This window comes from Pezoporus occidentalis, unplaced genomic scaffold (assembly GCF_034315485.1).
Source record: "Pezoporus occidentalis ecotype Australia unplaced genomic scaffold, CSIRO_AGI_Poc_V1 ctg22, whole genome shotgun sequence".
Lineage (NCBI taxonomy): Eukaryota > Metazoa > Chordata > Aves > Psittaciformes > Psittacidae > Pezoporus > Pezoporus occidentalis.
In genome coordinates, this window is record NW_026914072.1 from 3,583,030 (window position 1) to 3,601,563 (window position 18,534).

General features: G+C 35.2%; 1 long non-coding RNA gene across 1 annotated transcript in view; it reads left to right on the top strand.

Moving 5' to 3' along the window:
* The window catches only part of LOC134164510 (uncharacterized), a 30,601-nt gene extending 15,429 nt beyond the window's left edge, over positions 1–15,172 (top strand). Inside the window, exon 2 of the long non-coding RNA XR_009965173.1 lies at positions 14,806–15,172. This is a non-coding gene — a long non-coding RNA (uncharacterized LOC134164510). The remainder of the gene's footprint in view (positions 1–14,805) is intronic.
* Positions 15,173–18,534: the final 3,362 nt, after the last annotated feature.

An 18,534-nucleotide genomic window follows, 5' to 3' on the forward strand; every position in this document is an offset into this window, starting at 1 on the left:
GAAGAAAGTGCCTGTATATCATTGAAATCAAGTATCTTGACATTACATTAAAGAAATGAGGTAGATTACGCTGCAACTTTCTCCAATAATACCAGTAAGCTATTTTCCAGATGACAGCTTAGAAGTATGACTGTCATTCAAGGAGAAAGATTAAAGCTTTTAGAGCAGGATTTTCTCATTGATGCGATAAGTTTCCACAAAGCATGCAAATTCCCATGTTTCTTCCAGGGAGTGTCGTTAATGCATCATCAGGAAACTCGACTTTAGCGGAAATATGGAGGAATATTTTTTTCAGGGGGCTACTCATGAAGAATGAATTTACAGACCTCCCCATCTACATATTATAGAGCAATTTCTTGAGAAAGCATTTAATCTTTTAGACTAACTGTCACTAAGCCTAGCAAGCAGCTTTGCATGTTTTAAGATAAGGACTGTTGGTAAATAAGCAGGCTATGTAATATTTTTTAAATGTTTTTAGCTATTACTTACATTGTCATCTCATTAATGATCTTACTTTAAGATTCAGTTTCATACGTTTTCTGTTTGTAGTTATCTGATGGTCATTGTTAGACAAGTTAGGATAGTGGCATAGGTGGTGCCCTAGTTCGGGTTTCTGTTTTTAAACTTTTGTTGGTGGCAATTAAACAATTGATATCCTTTGTGAGACAACACAATTTTGTTTCTAATTCTGAAGACTCTCATGTAAGACAATGGCTTGTAATGTTCTAAAATATTTTTTCAGGTTTCACTGGACTCCTTGAGTCACAATGATTCATCTTATGTGCTTGTTTCAATAAATGCACCAGGTTTTGTTTCTCACCTACGTTATTTTTTTATCAAACTTTTATTTGCATTTTTTGTAGCTCATATGTAGACATTTTCTTAGGTTTAAGTGTATTTTGAGGCTTTAACTTTAATTTGTTCTATTAGCATTGCCTCCTAATAGGACAGAATTTTTAGAAGAATATTGAGCCACATTTTTCAAAAGAAATAAGCAGATGACAATGCTGCCGTAAGACAGATACTTATGGTGGCATATGCTGCTGGCTTGTAGTCCTGGCATGTTAAAATCGTAGTAGACCTGCTTTGTCATGTTCAGGGTCATTATCTATGACAAGATAATATCCTATAGATCTTTCTGTGGAAAAAAATAGTCTTTGTAGAGATGTTTGATGGGCACAGCATTTACATGAGTCAGTCTTTTGTCTGTGATTAGTTGCTATCCACTAGACATACTATGCTGAAAGTAGCACGGTGTTGCAAGACCCTCATTTGTCTCAGCACATTTTTAATGATCCCTATGGCATATGGTCAGAACTTCTAGCTCAGTTTCAGAAATAAGACAAGGGAATTACATCTGGCAGCTCCTAAGCAGTTGTTTTAGAGGAAATTTGTGCTATTTTTTTTACACTATAATTTTCTTCAGTAAGGGCACATCTCTTAACGCTTTTTGTTTCAGACCTTTTATAGACTCATGAAAGTCCTCCTGCACTGTTTTTCATTTTGTTCACACCATTATTAGTACTTTTATTTTAGGCTGAGATTCTACAATGAAATTTGCAGTAAAGGAATAAACTTTGCATCAGCAGTATTGCAGAATAACAAGAAGCCTGATGGATGGCAGAATTTGTTACACATATACCTTCTTTGCCATATGTCTTGCTCAGTAAATATGTATTGCTCAAGATTAGTAGTTATTAATCAGTCTGTAGAAGAAAAACCTGAATTCCTCCCTCCCAGATGTGTTTATTCTTTGATAAAATAGTTGATTGCACATACCTTTATACATAAAGAGGGTTTTCCTACATCCTGTGATTCAACATTATTCTTGAAATTTTCCTAACAAAAGAGTATGTTAAGGGACTCATATAATCATAGAAAAATCAAGGGGTACTGTGCAATATTGCAAGGAATAAATCTGGTAGGTAACACACAGTCATGGATAACAGACGACTAGTATTTCTTTGGTACTATTTCTTACTGGCTTGTAAGAACCGGGCTGTGCTCAAAAATGAAATACTGCTAGAATTTACAATTTGTGTTGTTTTATTTCTTTTTGTTTTCTTTTTTTCTTATTTCACTTCAATCAGAATAACATTTTGTGAAAACAATTTTGTTTAATGCTTGCCTTATGTGTACTCTTTGTACCTTATTTTCTGTTTGGACTCACAAATTGACTTATCAAAATTTTACAGATGTAAATTTGGGATCAATGCTTTTAATAAGGTAAGACACATGAAAATAAGATGTGAATGCCATAAATGCACTTTTAAATTATCTGACGCTTCATCACTGCTGGTATTATTGATGAATAAGTGTAATAACTTCTTATTAGGTATGGCTTAAAAAGGACTTGAAATTACCTTTTAATTCACAGTTTAAGTCTATCAGATTCACAGTTTTCTGTTTTATGAAAACATGTTCAAGCAGTATGGAATTGTAAATGTGTAAAGTAATTTTAATTATGCTCTGTAAAAATTGCATTAATTGGGAAAGTAGAACTTATAGATTGTTATATTCCAGAATTTTAGTGTTCTGTGGTTTAATTATAGCAAATAACCTGCCTCAGAAACTCAAGTCATAATGCATATATGAAATTTTATTAGAGAGTTACAGAATCTTTATAAATTGAAGATAAATTTAATGTAATTTAATACACTTTCATATGTTACAGGAGTGTGCTACTTGGTTGAATGGTTGTATGTGTAGGAGGGAAAATGATCAGTATAAGAAAGACACAATATTTCCATGTTCAGCCTCATGAAATCTCTTTATAGGATTATTGTGTTTTCAGAAAGTCTTTCATTTGTCAAATGTCCTACAATTGAACTCTATTGTAGAGAAAAAACATCTAATGAGTTTTATAGGCTAAGGAAGAAGACAGCTCTCCTGTCCAACTGCTAAGAGATGAAAAAGTATATTTTGTAATGGTTGATATAATTTATCTTGAAACCCATTGGTTTAGAAAAGATGATATTTCCATTAGAGAGGACATCCAAATTATTATTCACAGTATTAAAGTCACAGTTCTGTTCCAGCATTATCCATTTAATATCTTTTGCGAATATTATTTCAAGAAATAATTTTCCCTTATTGATGGTGAATGTACTGGTTTATAGCTTCGGTGTCTAGGTACTTGGCTTTCACTGCTAATACTTGTTTTGATCAGCTCTTTCCTCTCAAAGAGTAAAATATTTGGTAGGTTCATGCTATGTATTTTACTAGAAGAAATTAAGGAAGCTGTGTCTAAGGCAAGCATAGGTCAGTTGACAAATCCAGCACTTCTGCAGAGCAATCATCCCTTTTAGAGGCTTGTCCCATCTTCCCTGGATGTTCATTACATCCCTGGGAGCTTAGACAGACAACAGGGCTAAAAACTCCTTCACAGTGGGACTGTTAGTTACTACCGATGATTAGCCAAATGCAATGGTGTCTCTGACACTCTGTATAGATGTAATATGAACAGGCAAAAACCTAGTAGCAAACAAAGTATAATGTAGTATATTTTCAGGTTTTATTGACTTCTTCACAAACCTCTGTTTTTCTGGATTCCTGAGCTGTTCATTCCGTTTGCTACATTACTGAAATTTTCTTCAGCTTCTGCTAATAAGTAGAATACAATTTCAATTACAGGCTTGGGAGTGGTTGAGATTGCTAACACTGAATGATGCAATTCAGTGCAACTATAAGAAGTTATTTGTGGTACGAGGAATGGGTTAATCACGCACCACAAAGTAAAAGCAGACTGCTTGTCCTTAAGTCAGACACACTCTAATGTGTGTGGTTAATTGTTTGTTATTTCAAAATAATTTTTGCTGTCAAACAATTGCATAGTGCCATTATAAATGATTGTCTGAGATTATATTTGCACTTCAAAAGTAATTATTGTAGAATTAATATTGTTTTCTTGCACAGGATCCTAAAACATTTTGCAACATGACTTTATTCCAGTGCACAAATAGAAAGTTTATCCATGTTTCTCCTAATCAGAATTACTTCTGGAGACCTGTCTCTTACATATTCAGATCAGAGCATTAATCTCCAATATGACCTACCAGCTTGTTTTAAAGAAAAGGAGGAAAATGAAGTTGTCATTACATTGAAAACCTACCAAGAAATATATTTCTTTTACTTATATTAAATGATATGCAAAGATGTATTAAAGCTAATTGGCTTCCCTTGAGAAATAGGTTCAGACAATTAAAGGAAGCCATAAATTATTAAAAATACAAAGATTTTCCGTATTTCTGACAGTCAGGAATAGCTCATTTCATCTGAAGTGTTAAAAGCATGTAACATCTTTTAGCCTGAGTGATTAATCTCTTTAGGTTTCTGTTTGGAAGCATATATTTTTCCCAAAAGACATTGCTAATAGTAATATGTTATTAGATCCACACCTCAATACAGAGACGTTCAGGTTAAAATATTATTAGAATTACTTCCATGCACCCCTTAATGAAGGGAAGATGCATATATCCTTGAAACCCACAAAATTCAGCTTTGCTCTGTATAATCATGAAGAGAGCACTGTGGTGGTCCTTTTTGATTTCTTACTTTTCACTCCCAAGGACACTTGTGGAGGAATATGAACTTGCCATGACCTCAATGCAGATGTGAGCATCTGCTACTTGATGCTGGAGGTTGTCTAAATTACTTTATTTAAATTAATAACACTGTTCAATCATTTTCTGTGAAAATGAGACAATCTGTCCTAAAGAAGGTTATTTGCAAGGTGCTCTAAATGAACACAGGGTTTAATAAAATAAAAAAGCAGGAAGTTTAAGTCTAGTGATGTTTCTGCAAAGGAATATTACAGCTATTTTATATTTATCTGCTTTCACTTCTGTTAATATGGACTATCTGTATCTTTTGTGTTCAGTATAGTGCCTCTTTCACAATTCCTATTAATGCTTTGCCAATTGTACATTTCAATTGTACCTAACATTTTTTATAGACAGTTTCATTGATCAGACTTTCTAAATTAATTATGTTTCGTTTTTTCCCAAGGTTGTCATCTAAATCAGCTAAAGGTCTTCTCAGTCTGGGAAAATGGACATAGGTAGGAATACATTCGAGTGTAATTCTTTGTAGCACTTTATGACAAGAATGTGATATGTTACTTTTTACATGCTCATATTATATAGGTGCAAAGGGAATCTAAATAATGCATAAATGTATAAAGTATGTTATGAAGAACAGAACTCAAATGATGATCAAACAGTGCAGGTGTTAGGTCCTCAACAGTAGCTTTTGCTCTACAAAGCCACTCCTATTGAGCCTTACTAATGCTATGCAGACTGAAGGTCCTGTGCTTACAGAATCCCCTTTCTCTAAAGCAGTAAATTATGAATGACATTGTCTTTGGCAGAGCTTGGCAGAGGAAATGTGACCAGGGACTGCTTGTCATTGCCAGCCCATAACTAAAACATCCTTGATGAGGCCAGTTGTATCCTCTAAAGCTTCAGAAACTAGAAACCGTCTCTCTGTCTCAGTTTCAAATAATGAAATGCCTGAGAGTTTGGTCCTTTGGTCTCCATGTACAATGTCCTAGTGAGCTTAGGACATTGGCTCAGTTTGTGATTAAAGTTCAGGTAACTCTCTCCAGCATTCATAGAACTAGTGTTATTATCCTATAGCATTTTCATCCTCTTATTAACCTACAGCACCTTCATGTGTGAAGGTCCTGAAGGGTGACCTTTTGTGCACCCTCAAAAATATTCTCAGCTCATGTACTGAACTAATCCTCTCCAGTTTTGAGAATTATAGCCCTTTTACACACTTCACAGTTGCCAGGCTAGGGCACATGAATTTAGCAGATTTTGCATAAGCAAGATAATGGATAGGAGAATTACATTTGAATGTTTTGCTAGGTGAGCAATGTGTTCACATTCAGATTTGTGGGTGTCAGAAGATCTGAGAAAAGCACATCCCTGACTTTCAAGGTTAGTCTAACAATGCGGTTTGGTAGCGAGTACTGGGTTAACTTACTTTCTATTATTTGCTTCCTCTTATACATACAGAACACATGTGCATGCAGGTGACAGTGTCAGAAATCTTGAATAGATTTATTTATACTGCATGTCTTACAATCACAGTCATTGAGGTTGGAAAGCACTTCTAGAAATCATCTAGTCCAATCTCCATTTAAAAAACCTGGAAGTTACTGAGTTTTGTAAATATAAAAGTTGCAAACATTTCCAAAGAATAAAGTCTTCAGCATGTGGAATTTACACTTTTATAGAACTCAAGTTTTTCTGTTGCCCTTTGTTGCATCCTGTTGAACAAGGATCACAAGTCACAGACTGAAAACTAGGAAGCAGCAAATTTTCAAGTAATATTTGAGCCACTGTGGAAAAATTTTTTTCATTATTATTTCTTTTTTTCTTTGCTAGGAGCAGCCTATGTGAAAGAAAAATCAGTTCGCACAGTTGCAAAATCAGATAGGTTTGAAGACAAAAAAGATTTCTGTGCCAACTAGTTACATTTTAAACTTAGTGTTAAGAAGTCGAAGATGAAGGATTCTTTTCTATAAACTCAATACAAAACATCGGAATGAAAGCTATTCCTCCATAATAATTACTTTTGAACACAGAATAATCTATATTGTCTGAAAAAATACAGAGAGCACAAATAATTATTTCAGCAGATCACTACATGGCTGAAGCTCCAAAAGGTTCAAATTAAAGTCTTTGAAAGCCATCCTGTAGCCTAATTGTGTTTCCTCAAGCCCCAAGGCAATTCATGATGTCTCCAGGGCAACTGCTCTTTATTTGTTTATTTAGAAAAATGTTCATGCTTCATACTTCACATATTATCACATAAAACCTAATACTGGAGAATTTTCGTAGTCAGCAACTTTTCCTTTTTCAGTATTTCCCTTAGTGCAGATACTACAGTTGTGATTCCTGATCTTAACTAGATTTTTATCAAGTGATCATTACATTTTATTTTTGCGCTGCAAAATACTTATTTGATAAAAAATGATGTCATGTATTCTGACATTATTGTAGTGGCAATTCAGCAGATCCTAACTGCCCTTCATTTGTGTACAATATTCATGTTAATTTAGCATCAATACCAAATCTGAGCATGACAAACCAGACTTTATTTTTTCAGTCTTTACCATAGGATTGGTACCTGGCTATTTCACTGACTGTAGACTGTCATAGAATTAGAACTAATATGCTGAAAGTGAAAAGGGAACCCAAGTTCCTGAGAGTGAATAGGAACATGCAAAAACTCTCTCAGATGTTCAGGCTGGCATGTTCAGGAGATAAACCCCTAGAATATATTTGCCTTCCAAACCAAATTGCTAAATGGCTGTGGACATCTCATTTCGCTTCAGTAACTCAGTTCCTTCATCTACAGGTGGTACTAATAATTTGCTTTTGCAAAACACTACAACATCTGCACTTTTGGAAAGAGATGAATTAGAATTCAAAGCTTTTCACTCTTAATGAATATTGACCAACTAGCTTTCTGGAAATAGTTCGCCATTGTCAGTTCTTGCCCATTAGTGTTTATTTATGCTAATGATACCAAGACTCCATGGCCGTTTTAGTCACCTGCACAGCTTTTGTAGCTGTATTCAAGAGAGTTATTCAGCAAATTGAATTCTGGCTTCCAGCTCATTTTCATCAACACAGTATTTTGCTAAGGGTACCTAATTTTATTTCTTCATGTTAGACAAAGAGGTAGTTGGAGAGCTTTTGGGCACCTTTAACTACCTGTACTTTTACTGCATAGCTAAAATTTGTGCCAGCGTAGTTCATATCATGTGAGCTTAAAGTGCCTTGGAAGCATTATATCTTCTCTGTGTGGTCTTCCATCTGGGAACTGAATGAAGAGGTATAACTGAGAATGACTGCTAATCTTGTAATTGTTCTGGAGCTCATATCTGGACTCAGCTGAATTCAATAATCAGTTTGGGGAAGCAGTGCTAACGAGGCTTGTGTGCAGTTCTGGGCAAACATCTGTCAAGAATGTTTTATGCATGATTGATTCTGTTGTATAAATGAGGATGGGCAAGATATTTCTTTGACCTATTGGGCTCCTCTCTACTCTTATTTCTACAGCTTTATGCCACTTTTCAATAAGGTATTTATTTTCTTTTATTTTATTTTTTTTAAAATTCTTCTTTTAATATTTATTGTGAGGGTTATTCTTCCTTCAAAGATTTGCATTTAAAATTTGTATGAGTAAAACTTGACTTAATGACAGGCTTAAATGTAAACACTTATTTAGATGCGCATTGAAATACGCCTTCATAGTGTCCCATTCTACCTTTTTCACCCTCTCCCTGAGAAAAATGAGGCCAGCATGATGATGAGTAATCCTGCTGCTATTGTTTTGGTAGTGTTTAGATGGATCAGCGAGTAATATTTTTAAGAACATTTCCTATTGTTTAAATTAATTTTTAATAAATCAGGGGACTGCAAAACTTCTCTGTGACCTTGACTAAAAATAACACACTTCAGATACCTAATATAGAGGAAGCAGTTCCCAGCAACCTAGAGAGTATAAACTGTTGGCCTAGACTAATCATTATGTAATAATCACATCTATAAAGAATTTGTAATTTGTTTTTATGGAAAATATGCAAACAACATCCTTTCCCCAACTGTGTAATAATAATAATTCATTTATCAGTAGCTTGATGATAATAACTGCCTGTCTGTATTCTAGCTTGTACTACCAAGAAATTTCAGTTTTCTGTGCTAGTCCTAGAGAAGTACAGTGGAAAGCAGAATTAGACATGCATACTGTATGCCTGAATGTCAGTTACTTACAATACTTTCATTGAAGCAGCTGAACAAATTGCTTGTAGTTTTTATTTGCACATATAGCCCAGTTACATATTTGTTCAATTCCATGAAACTGAACACAAAACTGGTTGTTAAACAGTTAACAGGAGATAAATGTATTGGTTTAAAACATGTTTATTTCATTCTTAGTAGATTTGCTTTTCTAATAACAGTAATAAGCAAGAAGATCCTATAGAGTGAAAACATACTATTCATAATGGCATTGCTTTTTCTAAAACCTAGTTGCAATAGACTTGGTGGTATTTACTTAATGTTTACATTTAATATCACCAGAGACCAGATCTAATGTTCTAGGAATATTACAAATGTATAAAAAACAATAGTACCTGCTTGAGACTCTTGGATGGTCTATTTAATCTAATCGCTATTTGTTCATATTCCTTATTTATTACAAATTACCTTTCTTATATTTGACATCTTTTATATTTTGACAGTCTTTCTTTACATCAGGAGTATACAGACCTAAGGCTTCAGCTTTTTCTTTTTATAAAAAAAAAAAAAGAGCATGATCTGCTTTAGGTAGTTTTGGGCCTCCTAAAGAAGCCCAAAGAGAACAGGGGAATTGCACACTGTCAGATGAGTTATTGTAGAAGTCATAATAGTAACTACACACCTCCTAAAGTCTCATCTCTGTAATCAGAAACCCTGGTAGAAAAAATCTGTCTGCTTTCTGGTGTGTTCTCAGGGCTCCTATGGCACAAGATAACAATAGAGTATTAGCTTCCGGAATTAAGGGCAATATCTGGTTTTGATATTTTTTAGCAATCCTAATGGATTCTACATATCTAGAAATGATGGGTTTTGTAAATTACATTATACAGTGTATTTCCAAAAAGAAAGAAAACTGTAAAAAAACAGAAATGAAAAAGAAAAGCATTCAAGAATTCATAGTCCTCTCCTAATAGAAATTTTAACTCCTTTGGTGAAAGTCGAGTCCCAGAAACAAAAACATTGACTTTGGTGAGAATTCTGAGCACAGCTCTTACACTGTGTTGAGCCCTCTAGGCTTAATTTGAAATTAATAGAAGTTGAATAGTTGGTGGAAATCTCTCTTTCTTAAGTAGTATTTTTATCAGGTAAAATGTTTCAAATTAAGAATTTAGATACTTATCAAAACATAAATATGCAGAGCACAAGAAGCAATGATCATTGAACAATAATCTAAATCTAAAATGATGGAACTGTGGTTACAAATAGTTAATCAATTTAAATGATCCTAAATAAAAATATAACCTCCTTTTTTTCCTAAGCAAAAACTTACGTAGAATAGAAACAAAGAAACAAACAGTTAATTAGCACTTATTTGGTAACGTTCGTGCTCTGGGGTTCTTTGCATAACTTGCCTACAGCCCAAGATGCCCCAAATTATTAAGTCTTGAAGTCAGTTAAAAAAACCCCAAAGCACAAAACCATGGTGTCAGTAATGTCTAACATAGGTTCCTGCTCTTTTATTTTTTTTACAGAGCTTGAAAACCAGAAAAAAAATCTGAAAACTTTGGGGCAGTAATTGTGGGAGGGATTCTGAAAAAAAGAAATAGAAGAAAATGCAGAAAATGGAGAACAAAGGCATACAATTTCTTTTCTTCATCAGTTCATTAGTTTTCCATTCCTTTTGTCTATGTACTAAAATGCTGAGATGATTTGTACGCGTATGTGCCATTAATTGACTAATAACCTTAAAATAGAGACTACTTAATATTAGATATAAGAAGAAGTTTATGGAAGAAATGCAGTTATGGGATTACAATAAGGATCTCAGCTTGAAAACAGAAGCCCTGCTGGACTTTCAGTTTTATTGCTACTACGTCATATAATTCACAGGTGCAGAAATATCACATAACATAGGGATTGCATCCAAGGATAAGGAAGGAGCAGTAGGAATAGATTAACTCATAAGAAAAAGATCTCGTTTCCATAAAAAGACCTTAATTAAAACAAAAGGGTAGGGAAGAGGAAAGAAAGGAAATACAGAACTCATGGAAACAGATTGCTTTTTCTGGCTCTATTTTTAGCAATTTTTGTGGGTGACAATTACTTTGGAAAAAGAGCTTCTCTCATACACCTTTTTTCTAATATTGAGCATGGTATAGTGTGTATGTCAGTATAAATATACATAGCTACATGGCTAATACTGAATTACTTTTATCATGGCTTCATTCATTACATACATTAATTCCCATTTAAACTTTATCTGCTCTTATCTTCTAAAGCTAAATATCTCTAGAGAGGTAATAGAAAATAAGCTGTATTTTTTTTCATTAGTTATAAACATCATTTGCCAATTTAAATCTACCTGGGCCTGGTTATTCTGTACCATTGTGGGTCATAAAAGCAGATGTGATTATCCAATCTCCTCTTGGGTAAAGAAACAAGTGTACTCCCTCTGGTATATCTGAGGATATAATGAAGTAACAGAAGATCCAGTCTATCCCATATTCCTTTGATGGTACCACATCTTCCTGACCTAGGCCTGGGTTTAAGGACTACACATGATTTGCACTTTTCATGTCTTCTGAAATTATATTCTTTGGTATTATATTGATTACAACTGACAATATTAAGAAAACATATTCTATCTGCTTATACATGCTCCCACATGCATGTACATTTACTGTGTGTAATGCAGTTAAATGAGGCAAATAATTAACTCAACTGTATCCAAGAAAGATGGAAAACATAATATTATTATGGTTTCTTAGCATCAGAGACCATGGAAGCTAAGAATATTTTCCAGCAGAAACAGACAAGAGAGATTTTAATGCAGGTTCATCTTTTGTCATGGTTTAACCCCAGACAGCAATTAAGCATCACCCAACCACTCACTTGTTCCCTCCAAGTGGGATGGGGGAAAGAATCAGAAGGGTATACGTGAGAAAATTTGTGGGTTAAGATAAAGGCAGTTTAACAGGTAATGCAAAAGCCGTGCATGCAAGCAAATCAAGAAATTCGTTCACCAGTTTCCAGGGGCAGGCAGCTGTTCAGCCATCTCCAAGAAAGCTGGGCTCCATCATGCATAGATGTTGCTTGGGAAGACAAATGCCATCACTCCCAGCATCCCACTTCCTTCTTCTTCCCCAGATTTTTATGCTAAGCATGACACCATATGGTTTGGGACATAGCCTGGGTCAGCTGGGGTCAGCTGTCCTGGCTGTGGCCCCTCCCAACTCCTTGTGCACCCATGCACCCCCCATCCTGCTCACTGGTGGGGTGTGGTGAGAGGCAGAAAAGACCTAGGCTCTGTGTAAGCACTGCTCAGCAGGAACTGAAATATCCCTCAGTTATCGGCACTGTTCCCAGCACAAATCCAAAACACAGCCCCATTTTAGCTACTATGAAGAGAATCCCAGCCAAAACCAGCACGTATTTAGAACTAGTACAGGCTGCAGATGTGACAAACTGAAGCAGCATTTCATAAGCCCTGTTTTTATTTTTTTTTAGGTAGGGTAGTTTTATTTCACATCCTGAAATAACAGATGAAAAACTTTGCTCCATTTTCATTTCTATTTATATTTATGTGGCTGTGCTTTTTTGTTTCATTTGTTTTAGAGCCTTTGGAGATCTTTCTGACAAGCCATTAAAGTTGTCATAACTTTTTATACATCACTGCTTTTGATTCTAGCCCTGTCTCATTTTTTTCCATCGTATTCTCCTGTCCTCTCTATCTCTCTTGCTGCTTTTTTTTAATGTTGTTGTTTTTACTCTAGCTGTTTTGCTTTCTGATTCATTATTCAAAATATTTTTTATGTTTTCTCCATATGATGAAGAATCACAGTGATGATTTACATGATATTTGCATTCTACAAATACAGACATTTATTCAAAATTGTGGGCAGAAGCCATTGAGTAATGTGGTTCAAGAGTATCTGCTGAATCCCTGAAGTTTCAGCAGAACATTTAAAATGTTGTTTAAAGTTAAAAAGACTGTCTGTAGTGTAGAAAAGATAAGCAAAAAGACCATTCTGAATTTGCTGTGAGAAGAAAACACAGTGGAACAAAACAAAGTCCCTTAATAGCAAAGCCTTTTTAAAATAAAAAAGGCTTAAAACTGGGGGTGTATTTATTAAGGCATGTGTTGCAGAAGCTCAACACTTAGACATTTTTACTCATGATCTCTTGAATAACTGTGAAATATATCAAATACATACTGCATATATATAGTATAGACAAACAGATACACAGACGTGAAATGTCTTGAGCAACTGGAGCTATTTAATATGATACCCCTGAATTTGTTGCACTTATATGGACAAGATTTTCAGAAGTGGTGAGTAATCTTGAGTGCTTACTTTCTCGTGTTGCAAAAGGACTTGTGCTAAGCTTCTGCTGCAGATTAGTGTCATCCCTATATTCCCAGCTGGGCATCAAAAATGGAAGCATACTTAATCAGTAAAAACAGCTAATTTTGCTTTAAAGGAATTTTGATAGAGAACATTCTCATCCTTTTCACATAGGGGCTTCTGATGCAGAAAGGTCAAAAAGACAAGGGGTTTGTTTCATAACAGGAGAACAAGACTAGTAAAAGGAATCATTAGCAGTATTAATTACTGCTCTTTCACTTTAGTAATGTCCATGCACTGGCTTGGCAGGATATGGGCAAAAATTTTCCATTTAATAATATGTTATCAATGGGACAAATGGACAAGAAGGTTCTGCAATATAGTCTTCACATGACTCCAGTGTAATTAATCTGAAAATGCAAGTGAGTTAATTGTAGAATGACTAAGTAACAGAGCTGTTTTCATTAGATTACATGGTAAGTCACATTTGCTAATTTGGGAATGATAAGCCCTTAGAAAAGTTATTAATTTGTTATTGAACACTGTCATTCCAGTTTCTGATGAGCTGAGTCAACAAAATATAGGTGTTGAATGGTTAAAAATGTGAGATAGCAGGAATTGCCTGTGGCTCATGATGGAATCTGACAGAGACTATTAATACTTTCCTTTGCTACCATGCAGTCATTCTATTTCCATTCTGACATCCATGACTGCAACATATTCCTCCAAAGAGGATGGCTTGCACACTAACAACTTAATAATAAGTTAATAATATCCTTAGACAAGGATTTAGGTTTTTTAATACTGAACAAAAAGAAACACTGCAATCTTTTGTTAATGTCTTAGCTCTGTCTACCCTATGTGTTGAGGTCCTTGTATTTTGTATGAACACTAAATGAAAACTAAATGAACAGAAATGCACCATCTTAACTTGTTGACTTAGTATTTTATAAACTGAAGCATGTATTATTAAACTAGATATACTTTTTCCTCACTGTAGTCAATGACAGTATTCCTAGTAGTGTTAGTCAGTGCAAGAATAGGCCAAAAAGCTGGTTTTGCTTGAATTAAGGAGGGCGGCAATAGATGATTTTTTCATAAAGCTGGAGCCTATTCAGAATGTTTGTGCCTTTTCTTTCTTTTTTTTTTTTTTTTTAATAAGAGAGCAATATGTATTTGTTTTTTTTTGCATGAAAAATGCAGTAAAACTTGACTAAAATATTTTAATTAGTCACTAAGGGACTGTACTAATGCCTTCATCTGTTAGATTAGAAGCAAAATGAAGGACTGTGTCAAGCAAGCTCAGTGCTCTGGAACGGAATGTAAATCTCTAACAGGGACTGTTCACTGCAATTAGGAATCAAGAGTTGTTTGAGACAGAAACTCTGTGTTAGTCTAGACTAAAGGCCTTCTAACAGAGATGATAGAAGGCTTCCTTTCAGAAATTAGATGGAGTTAGTAGTCCTTTGTGGTTTTCCACTTTCTCAGCAGATGGCCTGAAGGTCTCCAAAACCTAATTCAGTAGAGTTAATTTACTCTCTGATTTCTGAACACTCAGATTTTTTTTCAGATACCTTCTCAAAAACTAAGTGAGAGCTGAGATACTCATTCAGCATCTTGGTACTACCTTGATATTAAGGAAAAATGCTGGATATGTAACTGTGGGTGACGGATAGAAATAGTTAAGGAAATGGACCCAGGAGTTATCGCCCTGGTCTGGCTTAAGTCCTGGGAACAGTAAAGAAAACACCAGGTGCTCTTGCCCTGGACAGGCTTAAACCTTGGGAACGGTGAAGAAAACACCAGGTGTTAATGCCCTGCTGGGGTCTAAGCCTTGGGAACTGTAAAGAGAACAATGAAGGGTAAAGATCGGTTAGCCAAACAAAGCAGGAGGTTTGCAAGGCGGTGCATCTCAAAGACAGATCGAACAGTGTGAATATTTGTAACCCTTAGTAGTTTTGCTAAATCAGGATGATAAGGGAGTAAAAGAGTGGAAAGTTACTGCTTAGCACTTAGTAGACTATAAAAGGGGTGCGAGACACGAAATAAAGGTCTTCAGATTTCACCAGAGCTGGAATCCATCTTTGATACGCCACATGTAACACCGATTAAAAAAATGTAATGGTTTCTGTCAGTAATGATCATAATGTTTTAAAGGCATGAAGTGGGCATTTGATGGAATTCAGGTGCTTAAATCCAAAGCTGCAGTTTTGAATATTTTGCTCCATTAAGATATTTATGTGAGGTTTGCAAAAGCATTAGATCTGTGAATTACTAAGGTTTTAAGTGACTTGCCAAGTTTATATGTGGAGAATCAGTGCCTGAAGAAGCCCTGGATATCCAGAAGGACACAATGGACAAAATTCAGAAACAGCCTTGGACCAGAACATGGGTTTGACTCCCATTAACAAAAACCCTGGCTGCATCCTCCTTTTTTTTTTTTTTTTTTTTACTTATTAAGCTACTCCATTTCAGTCCATTTCTTCCCTGCTAACTTCAGAAAAATAGGCAGTATCACCACGTTCTTCTCACATAACCTGTTATTACATTATAGTCTAACTTATTACCACTTTAGTTAGGTGCTTTGTACTCTTTTCGGAGCTGGCAGCTTGTAGCTTTGCAGCCCCCAGATAACAAAGAACTTGAACATCCTATATACTTTTTTTTGTCATTTCTCTACTATCTACTCAAATTATAAGAGTATGGCTATTGCTTCAGACCAGAAGTTCACATTTTCTTCATAGAATCTGGTTATAGCTAGTTAATACCTACTGTTACTACAAAATCTAGTTTATACCTGGCTGGTTAGACTCATCTCTAATTAGCATCCCATTGTGAAGTGTGCAGCATCCTAACTCCAAAGAGGCTGTTTTCATGAAATGTTGAAAGTAATCATTCATTCCAACATGCTTCATAATTGTCAAGTGGTGTGTTTGTCATTTGATGTCAAGGAACGGCAAAATGCTGAAAAGAGGCAAATAGCTGTGTGATGATATATCGAAAGACGTGAAGCAAAAGAAATTGTTGTTACTTCAGGAAAATTACAAGCTATGATACATTTTACTATTTCATTTTAACTGTAACTTATCTTGAATGGTTGCACATTAATTACTGAAGTCATAGAATCATAGAATCACAGAATAGTTAGGATTGGAAAGGACCTTAAGATCATCTAGTTCCAATCCCCCTGCCATGGGCAGGGACACCTCCCTCACACTAAACAATGTCACCCAAGACTATGTCCAACCTGGCCTTGAATACTGCCAGGAATGGAGCATTCACAGCATCCTTAGGCAGCTTGTTCCACTGCCTCACCACTATCACAGTAAGGAGCTTCCTTATATCCAACCTAACTTCCCCTGTTAAGTTTAAACCCATTTCCCCTTGTCCTGTCACTACAGTCCCTGATGAAGAGTCCCTCTCCAGTATCCTTGTAGGCCTCCTTCAGACACTGGAAGGCTGCTATGAGGTCTCCATGGACACTATTCAATCCTTGAAAGCTTATTTGGGAAATAATATTGAATGACAAAAATTCTCAAAGATTTTTTTTTGCTTTATAAATTTACAAGTATTTTATAATTTCTACTATTGCTTTCCTTTGACACTGCCAGTAATTTGGATTATCACACTTTTTCACTAAAATTCAGTGAAAATTTCACTAAAATTCAGAATTTTATAATTTCTTAGGTGTTTATTATGTTTTTTTAAATGTTCCCTTTTCATATGTTTTTTGAAATTTCATAGTGGCTTATTTACAATTGGGAATACTGTAATAGTGGGTTATTAAAAATCTTTCTCCATTTTCCTTGAGTTAGTTTCAGGAGTAATTTGGATTAATAGCAAAAATAATATTTTTTAATTATAGAATAAACTGTCACTGAACTACTGTTGCCATTGCCATCTACACAGCGTGATATATTTCACAGGTGAAAATATGTATTCCTGATTTACAGAGAGGGAAATTGAGGCATGGGTTATGACTTACACTTGCAGAAACCAACATCATAAATGAAGAACTAAAACCTGCGTTCTTGTTCTGTTACTGGCACCCAGTCCACTTCATCATCCTGACAGATTTCAAACCATCTGGTGGGATTCCAGTTGAAGTTGTGGACATCAGCTTATGCTTATGAGGCAGCACTGGGTCTGACCTCAGTATAAATAGACAAGAGTGTTCATGGATAGGCTTGGATCTGGAGCTAAACTTAGAGACTTTAATCTAACATCCAGTTTTAGTGATAAGAAATACTAGAAACAGTCTCGCAGGTATGCCGCTTGGAAATGATCTGTCATTGATCTTCATTTCCATGGTTATGTTTAAGACTTAGAGCTTCAAACACATTTTTATGAATTTGTATGAATATTCACATTTGCAAAATTCATCCTATAAAGGTGTTATTCTGGGGGACCTTTTCTGATGCAGTAGGGAGGAACAAGGGCAGCATTACTTCTTGCTGAGAAGATAAAGGAAAATGGCTATCCTTTGAAATACATCTTGCTAGAGAAGACATGATTAGTGGGACAGATTTTGAATAAATTCTATGTGTCTGTAGGAGAAATATTCTTCTAACAGAAAATGTGCATACCCAAGGAGAATATTCCAAGTATGTACAGCCAGAGGAGTTACAGGGAGACAGAGGAAGGAGGAAATTATATCTAAAAGGATGAATGACGTAAGTTTACTTGGAGATGAGAAACAGACATACAGTATTTTTCTTAGTATATCCTAGATACATCCTGTGTTTTTCATTTCGTTGGCTTAAGAGAAATGCATTTAACTTTTATTTCCAGAACAGAAATCATGGCACAGAAGAGGAATGCTCAGAGTAGGTAGCATGAAAAAAGTGTCAGTGACTGAAGACATAATTCTCATATCAGATTGCATTCATTTGTCTATACTGATGCTGCAATTAATTCAAACAGTTCAGCAAACCCCAAATCTTTGCCTTTCAGAAATTCTTCTTTGCTACATTCAGAAATTTAGCAAAAGGCTTTTTTTTCAGAGACATTGTGAATGGCATGACAATGGATGATAGAAGAAGGTGACCTTCATTGTCTTCAGTGTCCTCTACATAATCAGTAGTGATGGCCATTGCTCATGACACCAAGAAGTTGAAAACAGATTTATGACTGATCGAATTAAAAAAGATAACATTAAAGAGAATTTGTTTATAGAATTACCTAGCAAATAAAGATTGTGATTAATAGATGAAGGTAGACCAATGGAAATACTGCAAAGGCCTGAAGTCTCTGTATTGGTGGTACTTAGTGAAAATGGCGCATTACTTTGTGTAGCTGTTGTTGTGCCTAGTGCATTCTTCTAGAATGCTAGTCCCCTTCAGTGATGCCACATATATATATACACATATATATATTTATGTATGCTGTGGGAGCAGTCAAATACTTCAGATTTGAAAGATCAGATATGTTAC